Source organism: Oryx dammah, unplaced genomic scaffold (assembly GCF_014754425.2).
Source record: "Oryx dammah isolate SB20612 unplaced genomic scaffold, SCBI_Odam_1.1 HiC_scaffold_5, whole genome shotgun sequence".
In the NCBI taxonomy this organism is placed as follows: domain Eukaryota; kingdom Metazoa; phylum Chordata; class Mammalia; order Artiodactyla; family Bovidae; genus Oryx; species Oryx dammah.
This window is the reverse complement of record NW_024070189.1, coordinates 63,620,689-63,630,171: the sequence shown is the minus strand read 5'-3', so window position 1 is coordinate 63,630,171 and position 9,483 is coordinate 63,620,689. Positions and strand designations below refer to the sequence as shown.

The 9,483-nt window shown below is 40.1% G+C and overlaps 1 long non-coding RNA gene and 1 other non-coding gene across 2 annotated transcripts; one reads left to right on the top strand and one right to left on the bottom strand.

Annotated features, from left to right (window-relative positions):
- On the top strand, positions 1-119 carry LOC120864904. The gene has a single exon (XR_005721255.1). It is a non-coding gene; the product is annotated as a 5S ribosomal RNA (ribosomal RNA).
- Positions 120-4,672: 4,553 nt separating this feature from the next.
- On the bottom strand, positions 4,673-5,415 carry LOC120863646. The gene is made up of 2 exons (XR_005721050.1): positions 5,199-5,415; positions 4,673-4,990 (listed from the first exon to the last, which is right to left on the bottom strand). It is a non-coding gene; the product is annotated as an uncharacterized LOC120863646 (long non-coding RNA).
- Positions 5,416-9,483: the final 4,068 nt, after the last annotated feature.

Here is a 9,483-nt window from a genome sequence, read left to right as displayed (position 1 = left end):
GTCTGTGGTCATACCACCCTGTACATGCCAGATCTCATCTGATCTTGGAAGCTAAGTAGGGTCGGGCCTGGTTAGTACTTGGATGGGAGACCGCATGGGAATACCAGGTACTGTAGACTAATAAAAAGAAAAAAAAAAAGCAAACAAAGAAACCATACTTATTTGCAGATCAGTATTGAATTGTGAACTCTTTAAAGGAGTCTATTAAAAGTTCCTAAAAGTCCCTTTATTACATTTTAGCAACAGAGGATGAGCATGCGCTTTTCGTGGTCACTTGCTGAGGATTCTGGAGACTTCCGAGCCCTGCATTCTCAGTATTGGTTGGCTGCTTTGACCTAAATGAGCCAGCAGGACCTTACCTGGTTGATAGCATAGTAAGAACACCTCGTTCATGAAATGATAGGGAAACTAGTCAGTCATGATTTCTCTACTTCCAAATAGAAACAGAATCATTGCCATAATTTTGATCCATTAAAAGTTTAAAAAGCTTTTTTTAAAAAAAATCAGTATGAATTCATGGATTCTAACGTGTATCATGCATCTCCTTCTATTGAAATTACTCATTTTTATGCTCAAATTGTTCCATCTTTGCCTCTTGAGAAATCTGTATGCAGGCCAGGAAGCAACAGTTAGAACTGGACATGCAACAACAGACTGGTTCCAAATAGGAAAAGGAGAATGTCAAGGCTGTATATTGTCACCCTGCTTATTTAACTTACATGCAGAGTACATCAGGAGAAACGCTGGACTGGAAGAAACACAAGCTGGAATCAAGATTGCCGGGAGAAATATCAATAACCTCAGATATGCAGATGACACCACCCTTATGGCAGAAAGTGAAAGGAACTAAAAAGCCTCTTGATGAAAGTAAAAGAAGAGAGCGAAAAAGTTGGCTTAAAGCTCAACATTCAGAAAACGAAAATCATGGCATCCGGTCCCATCACTTCATGGGAAATAGATGGGGAAACAGTGGAAACAGTGTCAGACTTTATTTTTTTGGGCTCCAAAATCACTGCAGATGGTGATTGCAGCCATGAAATTAAAAGATGGCTTACTCCTTGGAAGAAAAGTTATGACCAACCTAGATAGTATATTCAAAAGCAGAGACATTACTTTGCCGACTAAGGTCCGTCTAGTCAAGGCTATGGTTTTTCCAGTAGTCACGTATGGATGTGACAGTTGGACTGTGAAGAAGGCTGAGCACCGAAGAATCGATGCTTTTGAACTGTGCTGTTGGAGAAGACTCTTGAGAGTCCCTTGGACTGCAAGGAGATCCAACCAGTCCATTCTGAAGGAGATCAACCCTGGGATTTCTTTGGAAGGAATAATGCTAAAGCTGAAACTCCAATACTTTGGCCACCTCATGCGAAGAGTTGACTCATTGGAAAAGACTCTGATGCTGGGAGGGGTTGGGGGCAGGAGGAGAAGGGGACGACAGAGGATGAGATAGCTGGATGGCGTCACTGACTCAATGGACGTGAGTGAACTCTGGGAGTTGGTGATGGACAGGGAGGCCTGGTGTGCTGCGATTCATGGGGTCTCAAAGAGTCGGACATGACTGAGCGACTGAACTGAACTGAACTGATTGGTAGGAGCTAGTTTGACTCCTTGATCATTTTGGCATAACCCTAGTATTCTTCATCCATTTTCTTGCATTTTGATGTGACAAGATGTCCCAGACTCATAAAAAGAGATCTTTTGACTTAGCAAGGCAATTTAGGGAAGCAGTGTGTTGTACCTTGAATTTTAGGATGTATGGGTTTTGAAATTTTTCTCTTATTTTTCCAGAATTGCTATTTTACAAAATATTTAAACTGGACGAGTCCTTACAATGATACTATTACTTAAAAAAATTTTTTTTATAAACAAAGGATATTTAAAGAAAGCTAGGTGGGATGAGCAAGGAAAACAAAACAGGACATTAGCTTGAAGTACAACATCTGGCTTGAGATCTGTTCCCAGCAAATTTTAGATTCTAGGGTATCCCTTTGAGCAGACTTCAGAAGTGTGAATGAAATATGGCTAAGCATATTACTCTTGTTTTCAGATTATAGTCCTCTGCACACAGATGTCTTACTGTACAATTGCCAGTTTCCTGTTCTCCCAAAGCATCCTCTAAATGTTTTTCTCTCTCTGCTTCACCTCTGCCACAGCACCCCACATCAGCTTCTTAGTGAGAAGTATTTGGATACAGATTTGTTCTCTTCATGGCATTTGACAAAGTAATATTTTTTGTTGCAATTTGCTTATATGAAGCTAGATATTGTTGATCTAGCCTTTGTGAAAAGTTTGAACCTTGATTTGGAATAGATATATTGACTACTTAAAGTGTTGTTCCAAGGCCCTCACTGCCTATTTCAGCAACTTATTTATTTCCTCTTCCTAGTTTAGGATTTGTAATATGTTACTTTTCTCTTCCTTTCTATGTTTGTAGTTAGAGATAGACCTGGGTTTGAGTCCCTGAACAGCCACTCATTAGTTTATGACCTTTCCCAAGGTCATAAACTAATGCTTATTCTTTCTAAGCCTCAGAAATGGGTTTATAGTGAGAATTAAATGAGAATAATGCATTTGTGTAATTGGCATACTGACAGTTTAATTTGGGGTTCAAATTCAAGCTCCGTCATTTACTCTGGGAACTTAGGCTACTTACTTACTCTTTTATTTTCATTTAAAAAATGTATATCATGTCTATGTCAGGGATATTGCAAGAATAATATGGGATATATAACCAAACTGAAATATTTAACCCACCACCTGACACATTTTAGTATGAGAATTTTAACTTTTGTTACACATTCTGAAAGGCCTTTTAACATGAAAGTATCTTAATAAAATGAGAGAAGATGCTGGATATTTTAATTTGTAAAACATGCCCATTGATTTGGGTATTTTATTATTTGAATTAGCAGAACATCAGGCAATATCCTAAGATAGTCCTTTAACTTCCACATTATCTGAAGGTTATTTGGAGTGGTGAATGGATCAGAGAAAGAAAAAGAACATCAACTGATGCACAGTTGGGTTTTTTTTGTTGTTGTTTGTTTGTTTTGCCACACAGCTTTAGGGATCTTATTTTCCCTACCAGGAATCAAACCTGCAACCTCAGCCGTGAAAGCACGGAGTCCTAACCACTGGACCACCAGGGAATTCCCTGCACAGTTATTCTTGCTTGGAAGACTTGGCTGTAAGCATACTTTCAAAACGTGAATGATTTTACCTTCCTTCTTAAGAATTGCATGTACTGTTTTTTTTTGTTTGTTTTCTTTTAAAAAGATTGAAATATAGTAATTGATGTACAATACTACATAAGGTTCAAGTGTACAACATAGTAATTCACAATTTTTAAAGGTTATACTCCATTTATAGTTATTATAAAATATTGGCTATCTTCCCTGTTTTGTACAGTAGGTCCCGTAGCTTGTTTTATACTAGTTTGTACCTCTTAATCCCCTACCCCTGTTGTGCCCTTCTCTTCTCCCCTCCCCACTGATAACCAGTAGTTTGTACTATTTGTGACTCTCTTTCCATTTTGTTATATTCACTGGGTTTATTTTTTAGATTCGACATATAAGTGACAGCATATATTTGTTTTTCATTGTCTGACATATTTCACTTAGCACAATACCCTTCAAATCCATCTATCTTGTTGCAAATGGCAGAATTTCATTCTTTTTGTGGCTTTTTTTTTTAGTATTCCATTGTATACATATACACTGCATCTTCCTTATCCATTTGTCTACTGATGGACACAGGTTGCTTCTTTATCTTGGCAACTATAAATAATACTGCTAGGAACTTTGAGGGGCATGTATCTTTTCAAATTAGTGTTTTTGTTTTTTTCACATATATATCCAGGAGTGGAACTGCAGGGTCCTATGGTAGTTCTGTCTCTGTTTTTTGAGAAACTCCCACACTGGTTTTCACAGTGGCTGCTCCGCTTTACACTCCCACCGATAGTGTACGAGCATTCTCTTCTCCACATCCTTGCCAACATTTGTGGTCTTTGAGGATAGTCATCCTGTCAGGTGTGAGGTGAGGTCTCATTGTGATTTCAGTTTGCATTTCTCTGATGATTAAAGATGTTCAGTATCTTTTCATGTGCCTTTTGGTCATCAGTATGTCTTTGGAGAAATGTCTGTTCATGTCTTCTGTCCATTTTTTAATTGGGTTGTTTGTTTCTTGATGTTGAGTTCTATGAACTGTTTTTATATTTGGGATATTAATCTCTTACCAGGCATATTATAAGCAAATATTTTCTCCCATTCAGTAGATTCTGATGGTTTCCTTTACTGTGCAAAAGCTTTTAAGTCTAATTAGGTCCCATTTGTTTATTTTTTTTCCTTTAAGAGACAGATCCAAAAAAAATTGGTATGATTTATGTCACAGAGTTTTTTAGCATGTGCTATTTTTAAAACTTAGGACTTGCCTGTGGCTCAGATGGTAAAGCGTCTGCCTACAATGCAGAAGACCTGGGTTCGATCCCTGGGTCAGGAAGGTCCTCTGGAGAAGGAAATGGCAATCCACTCCAGTACTCTTGCCTGGAAAATCCCATGGATGGAGGAGCGTGGTAGGCTACAGTCCATGGGGTCGCAAAGAGTTGGACATGACTGAGCAACTTCACTTCACTTGATTTTTAAAACAAAAGATATATAGCCTGTTGCCTTTTTTCTTTTTTTTTAGTTGTGCCATGTTGCTTGTAGGATCTTTGTTCCTTGACCAGGGATTGAACCCAAGGCCACAGTACTAAAAACCCTGAGTCTTAACCCTTGGACTGCCAGGAAACTCCCTGTCCTTTTTTATAGTCACCATTTTGATGTCAGTTTTAATATTTTTAAGATAGTATTAGTGAATCAGTATCTCCAAATGGTACATCGGGTATACTATCAAACGCAGTAAGTTGAATCATAATTTATGGATTTCTTTTTTGCATGAAGATTTGGCATTTCCTAAACAGAACTTCTCAAATGTATTGTAAGCTCAAGTACATCTGAAAAAAATCAGATTCAATGAGTTGAAAGGGGAATGAAGAACATATTAGGTAAGTAGGTAATTGACCATTAGGTAATGGCTTAGATAGGTATTTTGTATGTTATTTTCTTATTATTTATAACATCATCAAGTGTTAATATTATAGGAATTCACACCTTATTAGTTGTGATAAGCAAGCTTCCAAAATGGCTCCTTGTGATCCTTACCTTCTGGCATTTATGTCCTTGTCTAGTCCCATCCTACACGTACATGGTAAGATGTATAGCCAACAGGAATTACAGAAATGATGTGTGATTTCAGAGTCTAGGACATAAAGGACTGCAGCTTTATCATTGTTCTTTTGGATCACTCGGTCTGGGGGAAGCCATCTGTCATGTCAGTAGAACATAGAAGCTGTCCTATGGAGAGATCCACATGATTAAGAACTGAGCCTTCCTGCCAACAGTCATCGCCAAGTTGCCTTCTTGGAAGCAGATCTTCCAGCCCCAGTCAAGCCCACAAATAACCGTAGCCCAAGTCATCATCCTGACTGCAACTGTATGACAGATCCTGAACCAGAACGGCCCAGCTAAGCCCCTTCTCAATTCCTGACCCACGTAAATGGTATGATATGATAAATGGTTATTACTATTTTAAGACAAAGTTTTAGGGAATTTGTTATGCAACATTAGATAATCAGTACACTGATTATAAGTGATTGTTAGATTATACTAAGTGATCATGTACATAAGGAAGAGCCAACTCATAAGATTTCCCTTTCAAATTAATATTAGGACTCAACTATACTGATAAGGCGGAGAAGGCAATGGCACCCCACTCCAGTACTCTTGCCTGGAAAATCTCATGGATGGAGGAGCCTGGAAGGCTGCAGTCCATGGGGTCGCTGAGGGTCAGACATGACTGAGTGACTTCACTTTCACTTTTCACCTTCACGCACTGGAGAAGAAAATGGCAACCCACTCCAGTGTTCTTGCCTGGAGAATCCCAGGGACAGAGGAGCCTGGTGGGCTGCCGTCTATGGGGTCGCACAGAGTCGGGCACGACTGAAGTGACTTAGCAGCAGCAGCATACTGATAAGAACATTAGCAGCTATCATCATCTTCAACTAACTCTCCCCCACCCCCGTCTTTCCATCACACAAGCCTGGCAAAACACTAACTCCGACCTAACTTTGGCTCCCTTTTACTTCAGGGCTGCTAAATGTTGTTGGAAAAAAAATGCTCAGCTGTGCCAGTTGCCATCATAAATTCCTGCTTTGCAACCGCAGCTGGAGCCCCAACACTGTCCTAGTAGTATCCCTAGTCAGCTCTCATGGCATTTTATTTGGGTTATTTCAGATTTCCACTCTCCATTCTCCTTGGATACTTAGGTATTACCACAGGCTCTCTCTCTCTCTCAGCAGATCACCTCTCTTCTTACTGAGAAAATAGCTTATCTGCATTCATCCTCTCCTCCAATTACAATAAAGGAGGTATTCCTCTTACTGTCTCTAGTTTATCCTTTGGATCCCACCTTACTTTCTTCTCAAAAATGACCCTCCTATACCTTAAACCTCTCTCAGGATCCTTCTTGTTAGCTTTGAAACAGTCAATTTAGTTAAATCTAATATTTATGTATATGAGCTCTTATGAAGTATTGGTTAACAGTGTAATAACATTTGAAATGGGTTCCTGATTATATAGCAATGTACAAAGTTTTGAATTCAGATTAATATTCTGGCCTCAGCTCTGTGAGAAACTCCCTATATGACACTGAGCAGCTTTCTCTGTGCTTTAGTTTCCTAATGAGTCAAATAAGGATGATCTCTGGGAGAAAGCCTTCTGAGTAAAATCATAAATGCCAAGGGCTTAGTAGCCAGGTCAGAAATGCGAGGTCTTCTGGTTTTATAGTTGAGTTTATACTTGTGATCCTGCCAGGCAGCATTTCATGCACAACAAAGTAAAGCATGATTTTGATTAGGAATGAAACTTAGGGTATGTGCCCTGAGTAGATAAATGGGGAAAAAGAAACTGTGATTAAAACAAATATATATATATATATATACATACACACATACATATATATGTATATATATAAATATATATTAAATAAATAAATATATATTTGGCTGTGTTGGGTCTTTGTTGCTGCAAGAGGGATCTTTCAGTCACTGTATGAGGGATCTTTAGTTTTGAACCTTAGTTGCAGCATGTAGGATCTATTTTCCTGACCAGGGATGGAACCTGGGTCTTCTGCCTTGGGACTGGGGAGTGTTAGCCACTGGAGCACCAGGCAAGTCCTTTTTTTCCTCCTTTTTTTAAAAAGAGTTTCCTTAACTAATATACATTGCCTAATCTAACCTGTGCTTCAGGACATAACTCTCTTGTATATCTTGGGAGGCTACTTAATTATTGAAGGAGCTCAGTTTAATCTCCTTTTGTTATAACTGCAAAGAATACCCAGTATTGATGAAATAATAATGAGTACATTGGGTCATCTTAAGTCCATCAAAATACAACATCAAAATGATAAAGCAGGAAAGGAGCTTGGAAGAATAACTATGTGAATACATGCCCAAAGTACTGATTTATTAATTAAATATTCTCATCAGATGAAAGGTATTACATTATAAAATAACATCCAATTATCTATCCTATTTTAAAAAATCACCCAGGAAATTCCCTAGTGGTTCCATGATTAGGGTTACCTGCTTCCATTGCAGGGGGTGCAGGTTCCATGCCCGGTTAGGGAACTAAGATCCTGTATGCTGCACAGTGCGGCCAAAAAAAAAAAAATCACCAAAACTTAGTGACTTTGGCCAAAGCTGGAACAGAGTAGGGCTGGGATCAGCTGGTGGTGGTGGGCATCTCTCTTCATGAAGTGTCATGGCTTCTGTATGCAAGCTACCTTGAACTTCCTCAGAGCACAGCAGCCTCAGGACAGACTGTCTACTTACTCAGTGGCTCAGGTTCGCCTGTGAAAGCTTCCAGCAAAAAGGATAAAGTTGTGTAGCCTCAGAAGTCATACAGGATCATTTCATAAACTGCCACATTCTCTTGGTTATATGTGAATCACAAGCCCACACAGATTCAAGGGGAGGGGAATTAGGTTCTACCTGTTGATGAGATGGGTTTCCCTGGTGGCTTAGTGGTAAAGAACCCACCTTCCAATGTAGGAGATGTGGGTCCAGTCCCTGGATCAGGAAGATCCCCTTGCAGAAGGAAATGGCAACCCACTCCAGTAGTCTTGTCTGGGAAATCCCATGGACAGAGGATCCTGGTGGGCTTCAGTCTGTGAGGTTGCAAAAGAGTCAGACATGACTTAGCAACTAAACAACAGCAAAAATTGATGGGCAGTGACAAAACTGCTTTGCACAACAGCATGTGGGATGGGGAATATTTTTGTGGCAATCTTTAGAAAATTCATTTTGCCACAGTGATCTTGTGCAGTTGCTAACTCGGGTCCAACTCTTTGTGACCCCATGGACTGCAGCACACCAGGCTTCCTGTCCTTCACTAACTGCTGGAGTTTGCTCAAACTCACGTCCATTGAATTGATGATGCCTTCCAACTGTCTGTCTGTCGCCCCTTCTCCTTCTGCCCTCAATCATTCCCAGCATCAGGGTCTTTTCCAGTAAGTTGGCTCTTCACATCAGATGGCCAAAATACTGGAGCTTCAACTTAAGCATCAGTCCTTTCCTTTAGGATTGACTGGTTTGATCTTGCAGTACAAGGGATTCTCAAGAGTCTTTTCCAGCACCACAGTTCGAAAGCATCAATGCTTTGGGGCTCAGTCTTCTTCCTGGTAATCTAAATGAAAGCAAATACTTGTCTGCTGATGAAAGAGGGGGTGGGGGCGGAGAGAGAAAGAGGTCCTCATGACTCACCAGACTAAAATAATTTAGAGAAACTCATCAAGGAGGATGGGCTTCCCTGGTGACTCAGATGGTAAAGAATCAGCCTGCAATGTGGGAGACCTGGCTTCAATCCCTGAGTTGTGAAGATCCCCTGGAGGTGGGCATGGCAACCCACTCCTGTATTCTTGCCTGGAGTATCCCCATGGACAGAGGAGCCTGGCGGGCTATCATCCATGGGGTCGCAATGAGTTGGAAATGACTGAGTGACTAAGCACATATTAAGGGGTACAAAGTGAAGGAAAGTTACATGGTTCAAAATAGGCTGGAGTTAAAACTCCCCTCTGGGTCCTCCCCACCATTCTATGCAAAACAAAGAACTCTCTCACCCAAAGAAAAAAAATGGACATTAAGGTAGATTATACCCAGCTCCCAGCCCGTCCAGCCTCTGGCCATCTCCAGAATTCCTTGCCCTAGCTGTTTAAGAACAGCTGAACAACCTTGGAGACAAACAGGCCCCCTTAAGACAGTAGATTTCCACATATATGCCTATATATACTTACTCTTTTCTTGGGTTAGTGCAGCAGCTCACTAATCTGACTACTGCCCCTTCTCCCCTTATTAAAGGTGATCTGATCTGTTCCTGTAAAGTGCCAGTT